Here is a 25,127-nt window from a genome sequence, read left to right as displayed (position 1 = left end):
TCTGTATTATTGGCTAGAGTTGTATGTCAGAACAAGGAATCCTGTGGCAACTGACTTCAATAAATTTGCCTGGGAAATTGAGTACTTATCAAAATTGAAAATTCCACGTCCAAAAAAACTCCAAATCTTTTGCTTAATGTATCGACAAGTTCAGTAGGGCACGACTAGCAGTTAGAGGCAAGGTAAGAGGATTTAAAACCTGCTTTAACACCTATATAACCATTAAACTAAAGCTCTGACTCATCAAGGGCTGCCCCCACACAGCCCCTGCGCCCAAATTACACCACACTACCCGATGAGACATAACCTAACTAGACCCCACTGCCGCTACCTACCTCTATGACACCACTGGACCTGACACCCACCAATCTCCATCCCTTCACTCCCACTTTACCCAACAGTGCCACCTGCCAGCCTCAACAAACTCCACACTCCATTGCCTGACTCAACACTGAGCCACTCTAACCACAACACTGTTGACCTGATTCCCACCATCACACGGAGCAGGAGAATCAATGTTTCGGGCATGAGCCCTTCTTCAGGAAGAAGGGCTCATGCCCGAAACGTCGATTCACCTGCTTCTTGGATGCTGCCTGACCTGCTGCGCTTTTCCAGCAACACATTTTCAGCTCTGATCTCCAGCATCTGCAGTCCTCACTTTCTCCCACCATCACACCCCCACCAGACCTGACACCTGCCTCAACCACTGCCCTCGACAGCTGAAACCAGAATCCCACCCCACAGGACCAACATTGCCCCCCAAACCAACCCAACACTGCTGTGCCTAACTCCCATTGCCATTACCCACATCAGACCAAGCATTCTCATGTCCTCCCCTAGCCAGAGCTGAGCTCTCCAATCATCCACTTATCTGGCATCCTAACCCTTAACTAAGCGGTACTTTACTTCCACTGACCTGGCACCCTACTGAATATGCCCCTCACCAAACTGCTATGCACTTCACATAATTATCCTTTCACAGAAGCTGTCAAAGTGGCTACTGGATGTTTAGACCACAGAATACAACAGTTCCTGCAACAAAGAATTTCTGAGGTATTATTTATTGCATGCTGGCAACTGCTTACCTGTTACTTTGATATGATCAACATTGTTACAGAGACTTTGTTGAGGACCAAATTTTAGGTCTCACTCCTTTGAAATTCCAAGTTGTTGTATCCACAAATACATATCACCTCATCATAACGGGTGATGTATGTAGCACTTCTCAATAGTTACACCCTTTTAAACCCTTCCTGACTCGTATTGTTGTTAAGCAAAGGTATTTAGGAATTTGAGCCAAAGGCAATTATATGGAGTTGCCCACAGATCAGCCATGATTTCAATGAATGGCAAAACAAGCTCAAGGAGCTGAATGACCTAATACTGTTCCTGTTTTCCATATACAACAATAGGCGTTTCCAATATTACAATATATCCCAAAAGTGCTAGTCTTGCATGTTCACAAATCCTGGAAGGTAGTAGAGCATGGAGCCAAGGTGTGGAATACTTGCCTTTGTAAATCCAGGAATAGATTACCAGAGCAGGGAGGTTATGCTCTAACTGCATGAAACGCTGTTAGAGCCACAAATACAGGATTGCACACCAGTCTGGACACCACAATATAGAAATTATGTAATTGCAATCAATAGGGTACAGAGGAGATTTGGCAGTGTGCCACCTGGGCTGGAGTGAAAAAGATAAGAGGAAAGATTGAATAGACTGGGGTTATTTTCATTGGAGCAATGACAGATGAGAGACCGGAGAAAGTTGTATAAGATTATGAGGGGCAGGAAAGGGTGGAAAGGAAGGCACTTTTTCCATTAATGCCAGGCCAGAAACTAGGGGCATTGATTTAAGAGAAGAGAAAAAATTAATTGGTGAGTTGGAGAAATGTTTTCACTCAGACTGGTGGTATCTAGACACATTGCCCAAAAGGGAGGTTGAGTCAGAAACTCTCACAAAATTTAAATAGTATTTTGATTCTCATTTGTGCTCCTTATCCTCCAGGGCTATGGTCCAAAAGCTGGAATACAGCTAGTTCTGCAGTAACACAATGTTTATGTTCTTGTGCATCCCCACATTATAGAAAAATACTGCTTTAAAAACAGCGTTTAAAGTGTTGGCTCTGTAATCGCGTTACTGCCAATACACATTATAAAAGTCTGCACTTTAGAAACAGTGTCCTCAATTTGTCAATCATGTTACAGTGAATTCGCATTAATGAAACACATGTTATGGCGGAACGACCTGTATTGGATTAATATAGACAGCTGTTTGTTGACTAGCACAGACATGATGGACTGAATGGCCTCCTCCTGTACCATAAAACATCTGTTAGAGAGGTGTTCAGTGTGCCCTTGTGATTGAATGTTGAAGAGCGTGATAGTGCTGAGAGGGCTGGGCTGGCAGGTGGCAGATGTTCAGACAGATGGCAAGACAATAAGCTGTACTCAGCTTTCCTGCTGGGGTAATGCAACTTGCACTGGCCCTCACAGCCACCTCCATCCAAACTTAATGGATAATTACTCTGGGTATGCTCCTAGGAACGAGTAGCAACATGATCAGCCTCCTCATCCTCAATCACCAAGACCTACAAGAAGTGATCAGATGGATAGCCATCAACCTAAACAAAATGAGACCTAGGAGTGAGGCTGCACTTCATTCAGGTGACAGACAGAAAAGACAGGAGACCTCCCTCCCCCGAGTTTAAAATCAGGGTTCTAATCTGATCCATTAAATCCCTTTGTTCCAATTGTATGACCTTAAACAGAGTGTCTCTGCTCACAGAAATCTGAATTGATGAGACTGCACATTAATATCGACACTCTTGATGGCCTGATTTAAAATGTCACATAAATTTCTTTAGCTGATCTGAAATAATGATTAAAGAGTCTGACTCTATCTCACATGCTTTGCTTCCCCTGGCACATTGTTACAGACCTTCCAGCTTGTTTCGTGTGGTCTACACATGGATGTTTGGAGAGGTCAGCAACAGGTTATATTGACAGAAAGAAGTCCCTTTCCTGATAGAATATCTTCTGTGACTTAGATTAGTTTTCACCTAGCTTAGAAGATCTCCTTTTGCATTGTCACATCTCTGTTTTCTGGGGTATCTCCAGTATTCACTTCACCGGTCTAATATCTGTTTATGTTCATGAAGGTTTTTCCATTAATAGCTGTGTACATGATACACAGAAAATCTGTCATAGTTGGCTAATAATTGATGCAATCAAGTGTGGGATGGAATTAGATGTTATTCAGGTCAATTTGTAGCTGTCTGAACTGATATTGAGTAACCATAATCACTTGTGGTTTTCAAACTACTTGGACTGAATGGGGAGATTATAAAATAAACCCTGATTCACAGTGATTGGACTGTGGCAACACTTGGAAACTATTTTCTGTTTAATGAAGTAGATGAAATAGATTGTGTTGAAAGCAGGTCTGTTTAGTTTTGGTTTGAGAGTTTCTGTCAAGATATGGATGGTGGAGTATTGAATGAATTGGAGTTGCTGCTGGGTAGGTGAAACCTAGACATTATGAGACAAATCAGATTAGCAAGTGACAAAGGCTGGAAGTGGCAAATATAGGGAATCCTGGAGGATGTTCATTTGTTTTGGTGGCAGATAGAGCAACAACAGCTGTCAGAGAATCAAAACATTGTTATAGAACATGAGGAAGCCATTCTGCCCAACATGTCTATTACTTCATGTAGCTTTTTCAATGCAGAAAAACATTCTAAGGTACTTCACAGGATCCATGTCAAATAAAATCTGACATCAAGGACACATAAGGAATTATGAAGAGAGGAGAGTTTTAAGTACCATTTGAAAGAAGTGGAGACATTTAAGGAAGAAATTTCAAAACTTTGATCATAGATACCTGAACAACGCCATCAGAAAATTAGGAATGCTCATGAGGCCAGAATTGGGGGAAAGCACTTTTCGAAGTTTCTAAGCGTGGAGGAAATTACAGGGAAAAGTTGGAGTTGTACCTTTGAGGAATTTCCAAACAACAAATCCGAACATGAAATTAAAATATTGCTGTTATGGGGTTCTGAGGTTCAGATCAGGGTTAAACTGGTTAAGTAGTGAAATGTTCAGCTGGATAAGGTGGTGGAAAAATACAGTGCAGAGTTTCTGATAAAAGCTGAGACAGATGGTTTAATTCTTGCCAATGTTAAACAACAAAGAAGATGAGAAAAACAGATTGTGTTGAAAGCCAAAGGGACAAAGGACTTTAAGGTTGTATTGTAAATAATTCACATTGATTTTTGATTGGGTGTATTAACTTACTGCAGTGGTAAATTAATATGTGGCGAATGGTAGAATTGACACCATTGTCACCTGAATCTGAGAACTTACATCACAAAGCTGCTTCACAGAATCCGTTGGGGTTACTCTAAGAGAAGCAGTGTGATCTATCAGTATCGTAACCAACAGTCATCCCTCAACCAATGCCAGAAACACATTTATTGCTCATGCTTTCATTATCTGTGAGATTTGCTGCCATTTTGTTCTACACAAGTAGTGATTTCACTTGAATAAATTCAATTACTGGCCTATAAATACATTCTGAGGACTTGCTATATGAACACAAGTTCCTTCTTTCTTGCAATTCTTTCACAATAGGAAGTCAGGAGTCTGTTTTCTTTGTTTTCAGACTGTTTTCTATATTTATTGCATGCATGTACATTGTTAGCAGAATCCTAGCACGGTTGAACTTATATATATTGGAGATTTACATGAAAAATGTTTAGAAATCATTATCATAAAGTCTTTTCCTTGTCATGATTCCAAATTACTAATTATAGACATTTATAATGTAGTTAACTGAGAAGCTTTATTCTCATGGTCCATTTATTAGGCTGTAGGATTGAGGTATCCCATGTAAAATATATATATAGTAAGATATTGCACATCTTGAGTAATTGTGTAATTAAAGGTTTGCTGATTTGGCTGCAAGTGGGGCATTCACTTAACAATGAAGACTGCTGTTATAACAGATGTTAGAGGTCCCTTGAAAGGAAACTCCTCAGCATCTAATTATAGAGTGCACACAAGATTAACAGATGTTTTGTCTTCACTGTAGATTAAATTTAATGAATCATTTAATTTGCTTCTTTTCAGGCACTTAAATGTGACCTGTACATACAATTGAAATACGCTCATATAATAATATTCACTTAAGACTGATTCTGAAAGGGCACAGGTTCTGCTTAAAGTGAATAAATGCTGATGAGGTGCAGTTTAGCCATCATGATATTGAAAATGAAACAAGCTTGAGGAACCTCTGTCCCTATTTTGTCAGTCAACATCCATGCAAATAGATTTCCACTCTGCACTGATGCTGAACTTGCCGATGAAGATGCAGAGCATGGCTTGATTTCAGAGTGAAATGGTATGAAATTCTTTAAAGGCAGCAGACTCAATATTTTTTTCCTCAAGTAAAGGCAAAATACTGCAAATGCTGAAAATCTGAAACTAACACAATGCTGGAGAAACTCAGCAGGTCTGGCAGCATCTTCTTCAGTTCTGTAGAAGAGTCAGACAGCTCTTGAAACATTTACTCTATGTCTTTCTGCACAGATGCTACCAGACCTGTCTGATGTTTTTCCAGCATCCTCTGTGTTTGTTTCAATATTTTTCTGTTGAAGTTGCTCTGTTGTAATCAGAAGTGAATGCATGTCTTCAATCCCTCTGAAGATCAAAGAAACAGCCACTTTGGATTGAATCTTACCAGAAATTGGCTAAGTGTCATTTTCATCAAGTTTCATGGTGGGTTTCTCGATGTGAGCCATAACAGGTTTTCTGGCACTATCTTCCTAAACTCACCTCATTAACTAGGTATTACGGGCCAATGGATTTTCCTCTTGTCCATTGCTAGCCTGTTTCTCCCACTCTCTATCGGCAGAAATACTCATCATTGCTGGGACATCCCTGGATGCCTGGTGTTGGCATCATATTTACAAAGGTGTGTACTTGATCAAACGCTATGAGTATGGAATTGGCCTGCTTGAATTGTGACATTTGCCCCAGATGTGGCAGAGAAAGGAGATTCATGCCTAACTTTGTGGCAGGAACCCTGGACACTCTGCTGGATGGCAATGGTACGGAGGAGGGAATCACCCTCTTTCCTTAGGACTGGAAGAGGTGGACATGATGCCAGACACTACCAGCCTGATCTGAGTTTGCCATTCAGATTAGTATGGTGTCAATCATCTGGAGGAACACCCACAATGTGGCAAGAAATTGAACTTTACCTCTCTACCAGGGAATGTGCCACCATCTTCCCTCTGCTATATTACACTCCTTTTAGCTCTACTACTGCACCCAACTCCCAGCAAGGGTAATGCTCTACCATTCTTACTGTTACATGCAACAGATTCCCTCACTGATCCTTACCCACCAAATCTCCCAGTCTATTGACACTGCATGACCTCTGTCCTGTCTGTTTGTTCACACAGGAAACCTAACCATCTTTCCCTCACCAGCACCAGCACTAGCAACTGTGTCAGTTACTCTCATCTTATACAATCTCTACTCTTTTTTTCATTTGAGAAGAAAATAGCCCACAATCGGGCAAAAATACCCAAAATGAATGGTAGGATGCCTGCCATTCAGCTCTTCACATCTCATGAAGAAGGTTACCCCAGACTCTGTACTGATATTGGATAATGTCCTTGCCTTACTATGGCTGGTCCCTTGACTGAAGGCTGCCTCCTTTGTCTTGCCTGAGGATTACTCCCTTTTGGCTTTGAAACATGGCCATTTGTTTGAAACACATGCTGTAGTGCCTAGCTTGTGAACAGATGATACATGGTGTAGATTATTGTTGATGTCCGGTCCCTAGACTAATTGATGCTGACTACCGTGAGAAGCTGAAAAATGTGTTGCTGGAAAAGCGCAGCAGGTCAGGCAGCATCCAAGGAGCAGGAGAATCGACATTTCAGGCATAAGCCCTTCTTCAGGAATGAGGAAGGTGTGCCAAGCAGGCTAAGATGAAAAGTAGGGAGGAGGGACTTGGGGGAGGGGCGTTGGGAATGCGATAGGTGGAAGGAGGTCAAGGTGAGGGTGATAGGCCGGAGACGGTGTGGGGATGGAGAGGTCGGGAAGAAGATTGCAGGTCAAGAAGGTGGTGCTGAGTACGAGGGTTAGGACTGAGATAAGGTGGGGGAGGGGAAATAAGGAAGCTGGAGAAATCTGCATTCATCCCTTGTGGTTGGAGGGTTCCTAGGCGGAAGATGAGGCGCTCTCCCTCCAGGCGTCGTGTTGCCATGGTCTGGCGATGGAGGAGGCCAAGAACCTGCATGTCCTTGGCGGAGTGGGAGGGGGATTTAAAGTGTTCAGCCACAGGGCGGTTGGGTTGGTTGGTGCGGGTGTCCCAGAGGTGTTTTCTGAAACGTTCCGCAAGTAGGCGGCCTGTTTCCCCAATGTAGAGGAGGCCACATCGGAAGCAGCGGATGCAGTAAATGATGTGTGTGGAGGTGCAGGTGAATTTGTGACGGATATGGAAGGATCCCTTGGGGCCTTGGAGGGAAGTGAGGGGGGATGTGTGGGCGCAAGTTTTGCATTTCTTGCGGTTGCAGGGGAAGGTGTCGGGAGTGGAGGTTGGGTTGGTGGGAGGTGTGGATCTGACGAGGGAGTCGCAGAGGGAGTGGTCTTTCCAAAACGCTGATTGGGGAGGACAGGGAAATATATCCTTGGTGGTGGGGTCTGTTTGGAGGTGGCGGAAATGACGACGGATGATACGATGTATCTGGAGGTTGGTGGGGTGGTAGATGAGGACCAGTGGGGTTCTGTCTAGGTGGCGATTGGAAGGGTGGGGTTCAAAGGCAGAGGAGCGGGAATTGGAGGAGATGCGGTGGAGAGCATCGTCAACCATGTCTGAGGGGAAATTGCGGTCTTTGAAGAAGGAGGCCATCTGGATTGTTCGGTATTGGAATTGGTCCTCCTGGGAGCAGATGTGGTGGAGGTGAAGGAATTGGGAATATTCCAGCCTCAATAAACTCCACACTCCATTGCCTGACTCAACACTGAGCCATTCTAACCACAACACTGTTGACTTGATTCCCACCATCACACGGAGCAGGAGAATCGACGTTTCGGGCATGAGCCCTTCTTCAGCAACACATTTTTCAGCTCTGATCTCCAGCATCTGCAATCCTCATTTTCTCCTCCCATGAGAAGCTGCCTGGCTTTGTAGCTGCACTAAAAGACAAGTCAAGATCAAAGTAATGTGAACCTGTTAGCCATTGCTCAGAGGTAAAAGTGCAAAGAGGGAAGAAAAGGCAGGGATGCTGTGAGCACTGAATGGTCATTCACTTTGTGTCTACTTTAGAGTTCGAGCAAGTAATCCCTGGGGTGCACCCTGGTCCAATCTGTGAGCTGTGCAGCCTATCCCTGTGCAAAGTGTCTGGGTAGCAGCATTCAATGTGAGGGCCCGATGTGCTCCGGAGTGCAGCAATAAAGTGAAGAAGTGTACGGTCAGTGGATTGGAGATGTGCCATGATGATGTGGTGGGACTGGTAAGAGTCAGATGTCAATGTTCATGGATGAGGCATGGTCACTATCCATGAAGTGTGTTCAGAGAAGCTGGTGCTAGCTGGCGATCTGAAAGGAGCAAGTGGTGAGCTGGAATTGCCAAGTAACTGCTCCGGTTTTTATGTCAGGAACTCCTCACATTTAGTTTGTATCCAGTGGGTGAAAGAATGGGAAGCTGCATATTAATAAGGTGCAATTAGGTCATGATGAGGGTGATAATAAGTGGTACTCAATGACCTTTTCCAGAATAAAAGAAATGTCCACCGGGCTTTTTGAATAAACTTTTTAAAAATAACTCATTTATTATATGCAAGACTTATTCTTCAAACAAGTGGGAAATATATTAATAACTAAGCCATTATTTAGAATTAAACTGGATCTCCTTGATCAGAAGATCACAGAATTGCACACAGATATGACACCACTGCTATACAAAGAGAATATTGGTTTGATAGAAGAAAGACAAAAGGGGAACAAAATGCCTGTAGGTCATCATTACAAACTCAGAACATACAATAATTGACTTCTTGCGGTTCTTCGATTTCCTGTCGATGAGATCAGAATGCGACAGCAGCAGAATAATGCAAGATCTGCAGACCGGATTTCAGATTCAGATAGGCAACGGTTACGAACTCTGATATTTGAAATATTATTAGGTTTCAGATCTTTCAGTTGGTTTTACTTTGTCTCTCACCAACAGAAAGAGAGAGAGCTTTTTTTCCTTGAAAGTATTTCTGACAACCTGGAGCATCGGAGGCTGAGGGGTGACCTTATAGAGATTTACAAAATTATGAGGGGCATGGATAGGATAAATAGACAAAATCTTTTCCCTGGGGTCAGGGAGTCCAGAACTAGAGGGCATAGGTTTAGGGTGAGAGGGGAAAGATATAAAAGAGACCTAAGGGGCAACTTTTTCACGCAGAGGGTGGTACGTGTATGCAATGAGCTGCCAGAGGAAGTGGTGGAGGCTGGTACAATTGCAACATTTAAAAGGCATCTGGATGGGTATATGAATAGGAAGGGTTTGGAGGGACATGGGCTGGGTACTGGCAGGTGGGACTAGATTGGGTTGCGATATCTGGTCGGCATGGACGGGTTGGACTGAAGGGTATGTTTCCGTGCTGTACATCTCTATGACTCTATAACTGTGACTTCCAGGTCATAGAGTCATAGAGATGTACAGCACGGAAACAGACTCTTCAGTCCATGATGACCAGATATCCTAAACTAATTTAGTCCCATTTTCTAGCACTTGGCCATATTCCTCTAAACCCTTTCTATTCATATTTGCATCCAGATGTCTTTTAAATGCTGCAATTAAACCAGCCTCCTCCACTTCCTGTGGCAGCTCATTCCATACATGCACACCCTCTGCATGAAAAAGTTGCCTCTTAGATCCCTTTTAAATTTTTCCCCTCTCACCCTAGACCTACGGCCTCTAGCTATGGACTCCCCCACCCCAAGGAAAAGACCTTATCTTTTTACACTATCCATGCCCCTCATGATTTTATAAACCTCTATAAGATCACCCTTCAGCCTCCAATGCTCCAGGAAAAACAGCTCCAGCCTATTCAGCCTCTTCCTACAGCTCAAACCCTCCAACCCTGCTTGTAAATCTTTTCTAAACCCTTTCAAGTTTCATAACATCCTTCCAATAGGAAGGAGAACACAATTGCACGCAATATTCCAACAGAGGCCTAACCAATGTCCTGTACAGCCGCAACATGACCTCTCAACTCCTGTACTCAATTCTCTGACCAACAAAGGAAAGCATACCAAACGCCTTCTTCACTATCCTATCTAGCTGCAACTCTACTTTCAAGTAGCTATGAACCTGCACTACAAGGTCTCTTTGTTCGTCTTTGCAAACACTCAACAACCTAGCAAGGTTGTTGCTAGGCAATGAACATCACAGGTTTGAGAGCTAGGACCATAAAATCCATATCTTATTTCTGTTAAAAGCTTTACTGAACACTTCACCCAATATTACATGCTTTTTCAGAAAATGGCAGATAATCCACAGTTCTTTTGAATTCCAGTTCCAAAAGAATTACACAATAAACACTCTGGCCACACAGCTCTATATTCCTTTTTCTCATGGTTCATAAACAGATATGTTTTCTTAACAGCTTTACAGAGTGGCTGCAGAGAATCTATTCCCCTGGCTGGAAAGTCTACAACCAGAGGTTATAATCTCAGAAAATGTGGTTCAATATTTAAGAACGCAACAAAACCTTTTCAGTTCCAGGAGTGTGAATCTTTGGAATGATGTACCTCAAAGGGATTGAGGGACATGGAGACAGGACAGACATATTGCTGCAAAGGTTCAGCTTTTGATCTTAGTGAATAACAATGCAGATGTGATGAGCTGTATGTTTTACATTTGATCCTACTGCGTATGTTCTTGCATGTTGTTTGGAACTTAAAGAATTGAAAGACCAGTAATAGTCAGCACAAGTGATTGTTAGGTTTACAACAGATCCAAGTTATAACCTTTACTGATTTTAGTGTATTCCAAGTCTTCTGTTGCCTTCCAGTCTGATGATCACAATGTATTCCACATAACAGGAATTATGCTATGCACATCTGGATTATGCTCAAGATGTTATTAATCCAAGTCTATACCAGTTTCTGGGCCATCTTTAGCAGCAATATTGCAAATAATTTTTTATTGGAACTTGAATTGTGTTTTAGTTGTAGTACAATCAGATCTTGAAAAAAATATATTGAATAAAGCCAGCTGACAAATAAATTAACTCACAGTTAGTGAAGTAGAAATTCACTTCCATATTTGTAGTTTACAAGTATTCAGATTCATGCAAAAGATAAGTTCTTTTTCTCTAACCATCCCAATTTAACCAAACCATAGTCACAACTTTGTCAATGGATCTTAACTTTAAGTGAAGTGTAAAGCAAGGAACTGACATGAACCTGTCTGTTAGAAAAAAAAGTGTTTCCTCCATGAATCAAAACTGAAAGGAATATAACTCAAGAGGGATAAGCATTTATAGAATCACTCAGAAAGGAAACAGAAAACTATTGTATGATTTTTCTTTCACAACCTTGAGGTAAAGTCGAATAATCTGGGGTAAAAGTCAGACATCATAAATACATGTGCCCTTTAAGAAACTTAGGATACACTAAATTCACTTGTTAAAATCGCTAATATAAGGCCTAATCTTTAGTGTACTGATTTACTGAACCTCAAGATTTGGCATGTCTGTGCAAACCGTATTGCATCATGTCCTAGCCTGTACCAAAAATAAATGTTCCCAGACCCATGGGTGAGTGGAATGTGAAGAAACTGGTTTTGAAACCACTATTGCATGCATTCATCTGAATCACATTCTACAAGAAGGGTGCAGGTATGTTTATGTAGGCTTTAAGTTCCAAAGTTGGTTTTGCCTTGGACAGTGGTACCTTTGCTGCTCCTCACCTCACCTAAAGGCACGAGTCTCTTTGTTGGGTATAATTCCATATATCACTGCAGTATCTCCGTCAAACAACAATTATTATAATCTGAATTTAGATTGTGAACTGGCAAAGTGTATTTGTGCCAGCTCCTGATTTTATAGTCATGCTGTAAATGAAGTAAAACTGTTTCATATTTCAGAATAATCAAAAAGATGAAAGATTCAAATGGGAAAGAGTTAGATAACTGTGTAGTTTTATTTATTTATTTTTTGAGAAGTGAGGCCTTAATCTACAGTTGCTTCAAGTTTGCAATCGTGTCTTAGCCGCTGTTTTCAGTGTCAGCTGCAAATTCTGTTCCTCAGCTGTCATCCCCATCCCTCTACTTGCAGTTTCTGCAACTAAACTAGACCCTGAGATAAGATTACAACCATAAATTCACACCACTGTTAATGCCACCTATTTCTAGTTGTGTATCTGCCAGACCTCGTTCCCATCTCTGTTTATATGTTGCTGAAACCCTCATCAAATTCTACCTGCCATTGTGGTCAGCTGTTGGCTGTATCTTCCCTTGCTTATTTTCGAATTTCTCCTTGCCATGCTAACCTCTATTTGCTCCTTCTTCATTAATTACTGCATATAAGCGAGTGCCAATTGGAATTCACATATCCTACAGTTCGTTTGGAAGGGGCAAGTTATTCCCACAGGCACATTATCTCTCAAAAGTATTGTTAAGCTTAGACTCTATCTCTGTCACAAGTTGAAATGCATTACAGCGGTAGAGAGTTTAAAAACTAAACAAACTTCAATTGCCATAGCACCCACTCTGGGAACAGGTTGATTACGCTTGAAAAGGGACTGTCTCCATAAGAACGAATGACTTATTGCAATGAACACAGACAGCACTGTCAACTTTACTGCAATTACACTGTAGCTCCCGACAATTAAAAAAATATCAATTCCACCTTCTCCATCTTATTTTCACCTTCTCCATCTTATATTGTATCAATAATGTGGTCAGTCATCTCATTCTCAGTGCATGACTGCTGGAGTTCCTCAGGGCCCAAACATATTTAACTGCTTCATCAACGATCTTCCTTCTATCATAAGATCAGAAATAAGGATTAAAAACAGAAATAGCTGGAGAAACTCAGTAGGTCAGGTTGTGTCTGTGGATAGAAAACAGGTTTAATGTTTTGAGTCCAGTGACCCTTCTTCAGAACCCAAAACTTCAATTCTGAAGGAGGATCACTGGACTCGAAACATTAACTCTTTTCTCTCCACCGGTGCTGCCAGACCTGCTGAGTTTCTCCAGCTATTTCTGGTTTTGCTTCAGATTTCCAGCATTCCAGTCCTTTGTTTAATTTCAGAAGGAGGGATGTTCTATAATGGTTACACAATGGTCAGCATCATTTTCAACTCTTCATGCAATCTTTGCTCATTTGCAGCCAGACCTGTATTATATTCAGATTTCGACTATTAGTACCACACAAGTGCCATCTAATAGCCATCTTCAAGAAGAAAGAATTGCCATTTAGTTGTAATATATGAACTATTAATCTTTAATTCTATTAACTAATTCAATATCTAAACAAAAAAAACTGAAAGATCGATGGTTGCTGGAACTCTGAAACATAAACAAAAGCTGCTAGAACATCTCAGCCGGTTTAGCAGTATCTGTGGAGAGAAAGCAGAGTTAACATTTTGGGTCCAGTGACCTTTCTTCAGAAATGATGGTAGCTCGAAAAAGGATGGTGTTTATGCAGACGTTAGGGTGGGAGGAGTAAATGATAGGTGGAGATAGAAACCAAAGAGAGAGAAAAACAGTTAGACAGACAAAGGAGTGTATAAAGAGCAGTTTAGGAGAATGAATAGCTGCTAATGGGGACTATTAGTAGCTATATGGAGCAGATATTGAGTCGGTATGGACTCGATATTGAGTCCAGAAGGCTGCAGAGTTCCCAAGTAGAAAATGAGGTGCTGCTCTTCCAGCTTGCAATGAGCTTCACTGGGGCACTGCAGCAAGCCTGAGACAGAGATGTTGGCCAGAAAATACCAATATCTCACCTACAGGAGAGGCCAAGTTTCTAAAAAACTTTGATATGAATTAACAGTACATATGTCTGAGCAGTTCACCTGTGGAATTTTACACATACCATTGTTTATAGTATGGGAAAAGCTCAAGAACAAGGAGCAGCAACCATTTCTTCTGTAGAAACTGCCAGAGACAAAGGAAAAGCCATTATACAAGATAGGCATTGAAGACTTCCCTTCTGTTTCAATGGCATCTTGATTGCCTTAATAATAGATGATCAAATCTCCTTCATTTAGTATGGATTCCTTCCAATGTGTACCAGTAGCCATGATCGATGCTCAACATGGGAAAAACTAACATAAGTTTGTTTGTTTGTCACAGAATGGCAATAAAATCAAAAAAGCAAACAGAATGGAATAAAAAAAATCTCCCTCAAAGGCTTTGTTAATTTGTGCAATTTGAAATGCATCACAATGGGAGAAAATTTAAAAAACAAAGCAACTTCAAGTGCCATAGCACCCATTCAGGAGCAGGTTGATTACACTTGTAAAGAGGGTAAAAACAATGACTGCAGATGCTGAAAACCAAATACTGGATTAGAGGTGCTGGAAGAGCGCAGTAGTTCAGGCAGCATCCAACAAGCAGCAAAATCGACGTTTCGGACAAAAGCCCTTCATCAGGAATATGAAGGGCTTTTGTCCGAAACGTCGATTTCGCTGCTCGTTAGATGCTGCCTGAACTGCTGTGCTCTTCCAGCACCACTAATCTAGTACACTTGTAAAGAGACTGCCTCTATAAGAACAAACAATTTGTTGCAGTAAACACAGAGAGCGCTGTCAAATCTATTGCACCTATACTGTCGTTTCGGACAATTATAAAAATATCAGAACCATGAAATTCTTACTTTTTTTCCCAATTCCACCTTCCCCATCTTCTAGTTGTTGCATTTACTTGATTGTAACATATGTAATGATTGTGAGATTCAGGATAGGTTTTAACTTTAATGTGATGTTTATACTTTAAATGGTGATTTGAAAAAAATAATGCAACAAACTCTTTACTTGCTATCTGAGAACTAGCTGGCTGATTTCTTCATACTTTTATTTATGTTCTAGCACATACTGAACTGAAAAACATTTGAAATGAAACAGTCAAATGACCTCCCTGTATTCAATGTTCTCATTGAGAAATTGGCCAGGGATTTTCACTGAATGTCTGTATAAACCTGTCTTCACTGGTTAGTGTACACATTAGGCTTTCTACAATTCCATGTGCTCTAAGTTAAAAATCACACAACACCAGGTTATAGTCCAACAGGTTTAATTGGAAGCACAGTAGCTTTCGGAGCGACGCTCCTTCATCAGGTTTTTTTTAGATTACTTACAGTGTGGAAACAGGCCCTTCGGCCCAACAAGTCCACACCGACCCGCCGAAGCGCACCCACCCACACCCATTCCCCTACATTTACCTTGCAGATAACACTATGGGCAATTTAGCACGGCCAATTCACGTAACCTGCACATTTTTGGACTGTGGGAGGAAACCGGAGCACCCGGAGGAAACCCACGCAGACACGGGGAGAATGTGCAAACTCCACACAGTCAGTCGCCTGAGGCTAGGAATTGAACCCAGGTCTCTGGCGCTGTGAGGCAGCAGTGCTAACCACTGTGCCACCGTGCCGCCCACCTGATGAAGGAGCGTCACTCCGAAAGCTAATGTGCTTCCAATTAAACCTGTTGGACTATAACCTGGTGTTGTGATTTTTAACTTTGTACACCCCAGTCCAACACCGGCATCTCCAAATCATGCGAATCTCACAGATTTATCCCAAGGCATGTGTTCACTACGCAAACCTGATGCTGAAGTAGGGCATATCAAAGCCATCCTGTCGAATAATGGCTTCCTTTGTCAAATTATTTCTCACTCTATGTCACACAAACTCCTTGAAGGCCTTATAGCTGTCACTCTTGGTCCTAAAGAACACTTTGTCTATTCCAGGCTGAAGGCTAAAAGATCTCAGATATTTGAGCAATAGGTTAAGTCAGTTATTTCACTGCTACTATGCAGTAGCAACACAAGGAGTGTGCACCACTAACAGGATCCTGCCATCAAGCCCATCTCAGAAATAAGTAGTGTGGTACAGTAACAAAAACGGAAATGGCTGGTGAAACTCAGCAAGTCTGGCAGTATCTGTGGGAAGAAAGCAGAGTTAACATTTTGAGTTAATTGACTCTTCATTAGAACTCATTAATGTGGTACAGTGTTGGTATGATGCCAGGTGTATAGACCATATATCCAAAACCTTCTATCAAATGATATATCCTTTTGTTGTTTGCAATGAGCAAGGTACTGTCCATACCCAAGCTGTCCGCACATGCACAACTCACTTTCATAATGGATGAAATTTGGAAATTCGATTACATTTGCCAAATAATCTTGAATATATGAGGAATTATGCTGACAATCAATTTAGAATTGTTAGTTGGCCTCACAGTATGTCATATTTGAGTGTACTGGAAGTTACATTTTTAATACCTGTTTTCTGCAGAAAGAAAGAATTGCACACAGGTTGTGCCTGTTTCAGCTGAAAAACAACAGATGACAGCCATTCACTAGTTCATTTCTTAGGCCAATATCCTGATTAATCAGCATTAAACTGCTTGATTTAAACTTTAAACAAAACCTAGCTGTTAACTGTTAACCAGTATTAATGGGCTGTCACTCCATTACACACCCCTCTCACCAATCGGAGTCCACTTGCCATTTATTTCGCTAATCAGCAGTCCCCGGTTATGGTATAAATGTTGGTTTTTCCTTTGAATTTGATTTCATGAGAAATATTCTCAATACAGCAAAACAAAGAGCTTCCAAAAAATATATTTTTCTCAGCAATACTCAAATTCTGTACGACCAATGACTATCTTCATAAAAATCGAACTTTGTTGTACCAACTTCAAAGTGCGAAGAAAGAAATGTATCCAGCCCTCAAGACTTAGTCACAACAGAACCAAACTATCTCTCCTTGAGGTGCAAGGGTACCTGCAGCACTGAATTCCCCACTATCAATGTCCTGGGGTTTACTACTGACCATAAACACTGTGACAGCAGAGGCAGATAGAATTTGGGCATTCTGCAATGAGTAACTCATGCCCTGTAGGTTTGTGTAAGTCAGGACATAAGTCAGGAGTGTGCTGGAGTAGTTTTGACTTAACTGGATGACTGCAGCTTCAATAATACTCAAGAATCTTGGCATCATCTAGATCAATACAACTCGTTTGATTGGCACTCTATTCACCAATCTAAACATTCATGCCCCGCACCACTGAGGCATAGTGGCAGCAATGTATACCATCTAAAAGGTGCTATACAGATATTTACCAAGGCTCCTCCTTCCCCAACCAGGACCTCAAACACCTTTAAGGAAAAGGGCAGTTTATACATGAGAACACTTCCATGTAAAGTTTTCCTCCAAGTCTCTCCCCATCCTGACTGGAAATATATTGCCGCTCCTTCAGTGTCTCTGGATCAAAGTCCTGGAACTCCCTTTTGAACAGTAATGTGGGTGTCCGTATCATACCTAGATTGTTACTGTTCAGTAAGGCAGTTCAAGAACACCTTCTCAAGGGCAATTAGAACATAGAACATAGAATGTTACAGCGCAATACAGGCCCTTAGGCCCTCAATGTTGCGCTGACCTGTGAAAATAGTCTGATGCCCATCTAACCTAAACCATTCCATTACTATCCATATGTACGTCCAATGCCCATTTAAATGCCCTTAACTTTGGCGAGTCTAGTACTATTGCAGGCAGGCCATTCCATGCCCCTCCTACTCTCTAAGGAAACTACCCCGATACCTGTCCTAAATCTATCACCCCTCAATTTAAAGCTGTGTCCCTTCATGTTAGCCTTCACCATCCAAGGAAAAAAGACTCTCACTGTCGATGCTATCTAACCTCTGATTATCTTAAACATCTCGAATAAGCCGCCTCTCAACCTTCTTCTCTCCAACGAAAGCAGCCTCAGTTCCCTCAGCCTTTCCTCCTAAAAGCTTTCCCCCATACCAGGCAACATCCTTGTAAATCTCCTCTGAACCCTTTCCAAAGCTTCCACATCTTTCCTATAATGCAATGACCAGAACTGTATGCAATACTCCAGGTGCAGCCTTCCCAGTATCTTGTACAGCTGAAACATGACATCTGAAACTCAATCACCCCACCAATAAACGCGAAAACCCCATATTAACAACCCTAAGTGGCAACTTTCAGGGATTTATGCACCTGAACACTGAGATCTCTCTGTTCGTCTACACTGCCAAGAATTTTACCATTAGCCCAGTACTCTGCATTTCTGTTACTTATTCCGAAGTGAACTACCTCACACTTTTCCACATTACGCTTCATTTGCCACTTTTCAGCCCAGCTCTGCATCTTATCTATGTCCCTCTGTAACCCACACCATCCTTTGGCACTATCCATAACTCAGCCTACTCTGGTATCATCCACAAATATCCTAACCCAACCTTCTATGCCCACATCCAGATCATTTATAAAAATGACAAATAGCAGTGGCCCCTAAACAGGTCCTTGCGGCACACCACTGGTAACTGAGCTCCAGGATGAACATGTCCCATCAACCACCACCCTCTGTCTTCTTTCAGCTAGCCAATTTCTGATCCAAACTGCTAAATCACCTTCAACCCAAAACTCTGTATTTTGTGCGATAGCCTGCTGTGTGGAACCTTATCAAATGCCTTACTGAAGTCCATATACACCACATCAACTGCTTTACCTTAATCTACCTGTTTTGTCACTTTCTTGAAGAACTCAGTAAGGTTAGTTAGGCATGTCCTACCCTTCACAAAACCATATTGACTATCCCCAATCAAATCTGAGGCCCTCAAAGTTGTTAATGACAAATTCAGCTCATTGTGGAATAGTGTCTCAGTGTGGTCCTTTCAGGCTGCATGCTTCAAAGTAAAACAGTACAAACAGTGTCAGCTCAAACTGGAAACATGTATGTCTATTTTATTTCTTTCTAAGTTACACTTGATGCAAGGGGAGGCAATGAGATTTGTGAATTCTCATTTTGTGCCCATATTAATTTATGCTAATAATCTCTGATTAGTATTAGTAAATATATAAACGAGGCCTTGGATCAGTCTAGGAATTATATAGAGCATTAATCGGACAGACTACTGGCGGAAACAAATCTTGCCTTGATAACTTGTGGTCAGGTTTGAAGTGCACATATTAGCACATTGTTTGTGTTTGTGGAGCTTCTAATCCTGAAAATTTTCTTTGATTTATAATTTACAAAAAGTACTTCCTCATTTTAAAGAAATATATTCAAAATATTTTCCTAATTTTAAATTATGTTCCTGCTTTTTGAATCATTAATATTTTAAGGGATAACTATCGGTTATTATAATGAATCATGCTGAATCATAAAGCAGGTTTGAATAAAAAAATCAGAGACGTATAGATTGTATATGGTATTGCTCATAGTCATGTTCCAGCAATAGATGATTAACCAGTTGTGTCAAATGCTGCAGGCATAGTTAGAAGATGTAAATCGGAAGTCATACAAATGGTAATAATGAGCCCAACCCATAGAATGATCTATTTACTCTCCACCTTACTTTTATTCATATTGACAAATCATTTTGCTGTTTGCTCTGTTACCTTTTCACATTTGGTGCATTTATTGCAACAAATAGTAAATGAATGAATGATGCGAAGTTACAGAAATTCTTTTGAACCCTTAACAACTTTTGTACATAAGTATGTATCTCAAATCCAGGAACATTGTCACGTGTTGATAAATTCCAATTTTACTGCCAAATATTTTGCATCATACAATATATTTGTGCTCTTTTCGCAAATTCTAAAAATATTTTATTAAAATTTTGGTAAATTTGGTTTTTTTTTTCATTTTTAATTAGCAAGAGGATGAAATTTCTGTTGTGTTGAAACAGTGAGAAAAGAATTTCACCTGTTAAATATTGTTTTACTGTGGGATAATGTGGACCCAGTGGTAGTGTCACTGTGCCTGAGTTTATGATTGTAATGTTCCCCACCCAATACATTGTTACAGGTATGCCAATAATGTTTTCAGAAGTGATGTAGTACAGAAGATCAAATTCCAAAAGTGGTAATTTACTGATGTACTATGAATACTTCTAAAAGGTACAGCTGGAAAATTACACTTTGTACTTTAGCATTCACCAGCTGTAAATAAGTGATTGCCCCAGTTACTGGAAGTGACGAGTTTGATAGTAGGTACGATTGGTGCAACAAACTTTTTTTTAACTCGACAGATGTCTGATTGGTTCCATACTGAGTTCATTTATCTATTAATTTCGCAACCTACAAGGAAAACAAAGGCCGTGGCAAAGATAAAACAGAACTATATCAACATTCAGATTACATTCAGTGTAGTTATATTTCCTTTCCTATTTCTGGCATCCAAAATGGCCACCAGCAGTCCACTAAACCATCAATAAATCAGTTCTTTAGAGAGATGTACCTTAGTTGGTAGAGAGAACATTTTAATAATTTTCAGATGAAGCAAATCTTGTGAATGAATAATAATTCAACGATTTTAATGTGACTTTCCTGATTACTTCAGCAACAGAATAGAGAATGCAGAAGGCTGATAAGAAAGTAAATGAACTAATCCATTTCCAGAAGTGTACAAGAAGAAAGTAAGAAAGTGTGAAAGCATCCGTCTCATTGCAGCAGTATTCTGGTGAGTAACTAAAATTCCATTTTAAACATAACTATAAAGCACATTAATGTCACTGTTGTTGCAAATATACTACATTTTAAAATATTGAAAAAGCACTGTTCTAAATCTTTGAGTTACATCCATCGTAAACGAATTAAGAACTTCATATTTTGACTTGTGAGTGACTGCGGGCAATGGCAATTACTTCTAATATTTTGCTTTTGAGTTTTAATTTCTCTTTGGATAGGTTCTGATCATTATCATTATTGTTTCGTTTTGTCCAGCTAATTTAAAGTCCTACAAAAACTTTAATGTAGTCATTGAAATTATTCTGAATTGTTTTTAATGAAGATAACAGGAAGTCGATTAATTATTCCATACAACCTATAGGTGTTTATGACACTGGTGAAATGATTCATTTGGTAAAAACAATAGCTGCGGATGCTGGAAACCAAATTCTGGATTAGTGGTGCTGGAAGAGCACAGCAGTTCAGGCAGCATCCAACGAGCAGCGAAATCGACATTTCGGGCAAAAGCCCTTCATAAGGAATAATTCAGGAATTATTCCTGATGAAGGGCTTTTGCCAGAAACGTCGATTTCGCTGCTCGTTGGATGCTGCCTGAACTGCTGTGCTCTTCCAGCACCACTAATCCAGAAAATGATTCATTTGCCCTATTTCTCTTTCAAGCTGAGAGATGGTTTACATGGAAGGTATTCTAAACTGCTACCAGGGATGAGAGTTTGTACATCTACTTACTATTGTATATTGAGGTTAATGCGGAACAATGGTTGTGACTCTACCTCTGAGCTGCGAAAGTAAGGTTCAAGTCCCATGTTCTCCAGTGATGCGTGATAATGTCTCTGAACAGATTGGTTAGAGAATATTTAATCAATCTAGGATTGCTAATTAAGAGAGTATTACACATTGAGGCTCTTGATGTGCACTGGTAGTCTCCTTACCTTGAGCTAGGAGACCCCAGTTCAAGTGCCACTTGTTAGTTTTAATTTGTTGTTCTCCAACTGCCCCGGTGAATTATTAATTAATTAGTTTGTCAAAAGGGTGATTTGGTGGTGGGCTATTAAATAAAATATATTGAGGGGCTCTTGAGGTGCAGTGGTAGTGTCTGAATGGGTTGCTTTAAGAAAAAGTTGGACAAGACTTTGAGTTGGAAGGTCAATAACTTCACTATAACATAGAAAGTGTTATTTTTGTTGTAATTTATTTAATCTTCCCATTCATAGGTATTTGTATCATTAAGCTTTTACTGGATAAAGCATAAAGAAGTGATTAATATTTAAATTGTTAACCATGTGGATTTCCAGTTCTGAGGAATAGAAAGGACTTGTTCTAACTCACATCTCAATTCTGCACCTTTTTTCAAGCATAATTTTTTGGTATAACTTCTGCATTCAGATAAAAGTTCAGCTAATCATTTTACTTTGTTAAGTTCACAGCTAATTTTGTGTTAAATCTTTTGGAGGAATGTTGTGTGCCATGTTTCAGTCAGTCCAATTTAATCTTCATCGATCTTCTGGTTTTAAAACTTACTGATGCTCCACTTCAAGTAACTCCCTTGTCTCTGTATTACCAATCACCAGCTGAAGTCTACAGTTCAACCAGGATTTTTCCATTCTCTAGCCTCTCCCAATTTGCGAAGGTGGAGCACATCCTAAAATTCTGATTACTGAGACATTGGCTCGGGTACAATATTCAAATGAGAATGTTCATCGTGTGTGAAGCTGCAGAGTAAGTTTTCCCAGGGTATGACAACATCAAATTCGAAAGGAGGTGGAGTATCAGTGTCATAACTAAACCAAGATCGTGATCAATAAAGCATCTTTGTTCTTACTAATCAAACTGACAATAATTAACTGAGCATTTAAACATGTGACTTTCTATAAGGTTCAGTTTTAGGATAAGGCTTAAATAGATTTTTTAAAAAATTATGATTATCATTCTGATGTTAATGGTCAATTTTTAGACTTGCAGCGCAATTGAGATTTTTTTTGTTTCATAATACCCAACCCACCTTCCTCTGCCATCAATCCTATGATACAAATAAATTCTAGGCATCAAATGCTTTTCTTTATTCATCTATGAGATATGGGCAACACTGGCCAAGCCAGCATTCATTGCCTGTCCCTAATTGTCAGGAGGGCGGTTAAGAGCAATCACATTGCTGTGGGTCTGGAGTCACATGTAGGCCAGACCAAGTAAAGACAGCAGATTTCCTTCCTTAAAGGATATTAGTGAACCAGATTTGATTTTCCTGACAAGCAATAATAGTTTCATTGTCATCATTGGACTCTTAATTCCAAATTATTATTGAAATTAAATTCCACCATCTGCCATGGTGGGATTCAAACCCAGATTCCCTGAACATTACCTTGGAATCTGGATTAATAGCCTAGCAATAATACCACTAGGCATCACTTGTCCCAGTTATATACCTGAGCTGTGGTCCTTCCTAACCTATCTGTTGCAACATGTCTATCCACATGAACAGGAGCTAATTCATCCATTACTTAAAATCATTAATCAAATATCTTGCAGTCTGCACAAAAGTACTTGAACTTCTTCAGTTATTTGAGATTATAACTAGTCAGATGGGTAAGGGGCAAAAAGACAGTGTCTGTGTTTTTACAAAGCATTCAAAAAGGCACATATGGGAGAGGTACATGTTCAAGAAGAAGGTGCATGGGATTGGTGTTATAAATTAGTAAGATTTGAAGGATCATGCAGAAAAGGAATTGTGAGAATAAATGATTCATTTTCTTATTGGTAGACTATACTGGATTGGTATTGCAAAGATCAGAGCTCCAGTATCCTCTATTTACAATTCGCGCAATACCTTAGAGGCAGCTGAATTAACTGACAATACACAGTTAAGTGGAAAAGTAAGATGTGAAGAGGTGCAAAGAGACTGTGAAAGGATTTACACAAGTTAAGTGAATGGATAAGACCCTGGCAGATGGAATATAAGGTGGAATGTGAAATGATCCATTTTGACCAGGAAAATAAAAAATCACAAACAAATTTTTGAGAGAAACAATAACTTGATTTTATAGGGTGCTTTTAATATGATAAAATTTCCCAAAGCATCCTACATGGGTGGTTTCAAACTTGACACCAATCCACTGGAGATATATGGACAGAAGTTGGTCAAAAAGCAGGGTTTGAAGGAGCAACTAAAAGAAGGAAAATGAAGCAGAGAAACTTGACAAAAAAAATTCTAGAATTTAGGGAGTTGGCATGAGATTAGAAAATAATGATGGATGTTGTTAAACCAATCACACCAAAGTAACATGTAAAGACAGCAAGCAATTAAGAAAGCAAATGATATGCCACTATTACTACAAATCGAATGCAGTAAAAAAGTGAAGCACTCTTAGCACAATTGTATAAGGGCTTATTAAGAGCACACCTAGAGCACTATATATAATTTTGATCTCCGTACCTAAGCACGTGTCTCTTTATCTTAGAGGGAGTGGTTTCCAGAATATAGAGTTGTCTTATAGGGGAGATTGAATACGCCAAGCTTATTTCTGTGATAGTTTTAGGAATGGAAGTTGATTTTTTGAACTGTTTATGATACTTAAAAATCTTGACAAAATAAGCTAAGCGTCGATTCTCCTGCTCCTTGGATGCTGCCTGACCTGCTGCGCTTTTCCAGCAACACATTTTGAGCTCTGATCTCCAGCATCTGCAGTCCTCACTTTCTTCTGCATTTCAAGACCCATGTTTTAAAATGTTGCTCTTGAATTCCAGTTTTAAACTTGCAGTTTTACTAAAAAAAAGCATGCAACCAAACTTCTAGTTGGTGTCAGTCAAGATGTTGCTAAGCAATCTGTCTCTTATTTATACCTATGTAGGTAAACTTTGATGCATTTAGTTGTCCTGCATTTCAAGAGCTGAAGATGTGTTGCTGGGGGAGGGGGCGCAGCGGGTCGGGCGGTATCCGGGGAGCGGGAGGGTCGACGTTTTGGGCATGAGCCCATCTTCAGGAGCCCTGGGGGTGGGGGCTCATGCTCGGGGCGTCGATTCTCCTGCTCCTTGGGTGCTGCCTGACCTGCTGCGCTTTTCCAGCAACACATTTTCAGCCCAATTCAACTAACCTACACATCTTTGGACTGTGGGAGGAAACCTGGAGCACCCAGAGATGTTCTGACAAATAAGACCTAAGGCCCTCCAAAGAGGTATTAAACAAAATATGACACCTCGCCAAATAGGAGATATTCAAACAAATGATCAAAGGCTTAGTCAAAGAGATAGGATTTATGCAATGTCTCAAAGAGAGAGGAAGGGAGTGAATTCCAGAGCTTAGAGCCTAGGTAGCTGAATATACAGCTACCCAAAATGTAAAATGATTGCAGATATCTTCAAGGGTTGTGGGGCAGAGGAGGTGCAT

The 25,127-nt window shown here is 40.4% G+C and overlaps 1 protein-coding gene across 1 annotated transcript in view; it reads left to right on the top strand.

Moving 5' to 3' along the window:
- The window catches only part of nckap5l (NCK-associated protein 5-like), a 753,060-nt gene that overhangs the window by 65,067 nt on the left and 662,866 nt on the right, over positions 1-25,127 (top strand). The window contains exon 2 of the mRNA XM_072579642.1: positions 20,619-20,738. The gene's annotated coding sequence lies outside the window, so the exon portion shown is untranslated. The remainder of the gene's footprint in view (positions 1-20,618; positions 20,739-25,127) is intronic.

This window comes from Chiloscyllium punctatum, chromosome 10, assembly GCF_047496795.1.
Source record: "Chiloscyllium punctatum isolate Juve2018m chromosome 10, sChiPun1.3, whole genome shotgun sequence".
In the NCBI taxonomy this organism is placed as follows: Eukaryota; Metazoa; Chordata; class Chondrichthyes; order Orectolobiformes; family Hemiscylliidae; genus Chiloscyllium; species Chiloscyllium punctatum.
Note: the sequence above shows the minus strand (reverse complement) of the source record. Positions and strands in the feature narration are given on the sequence as shown.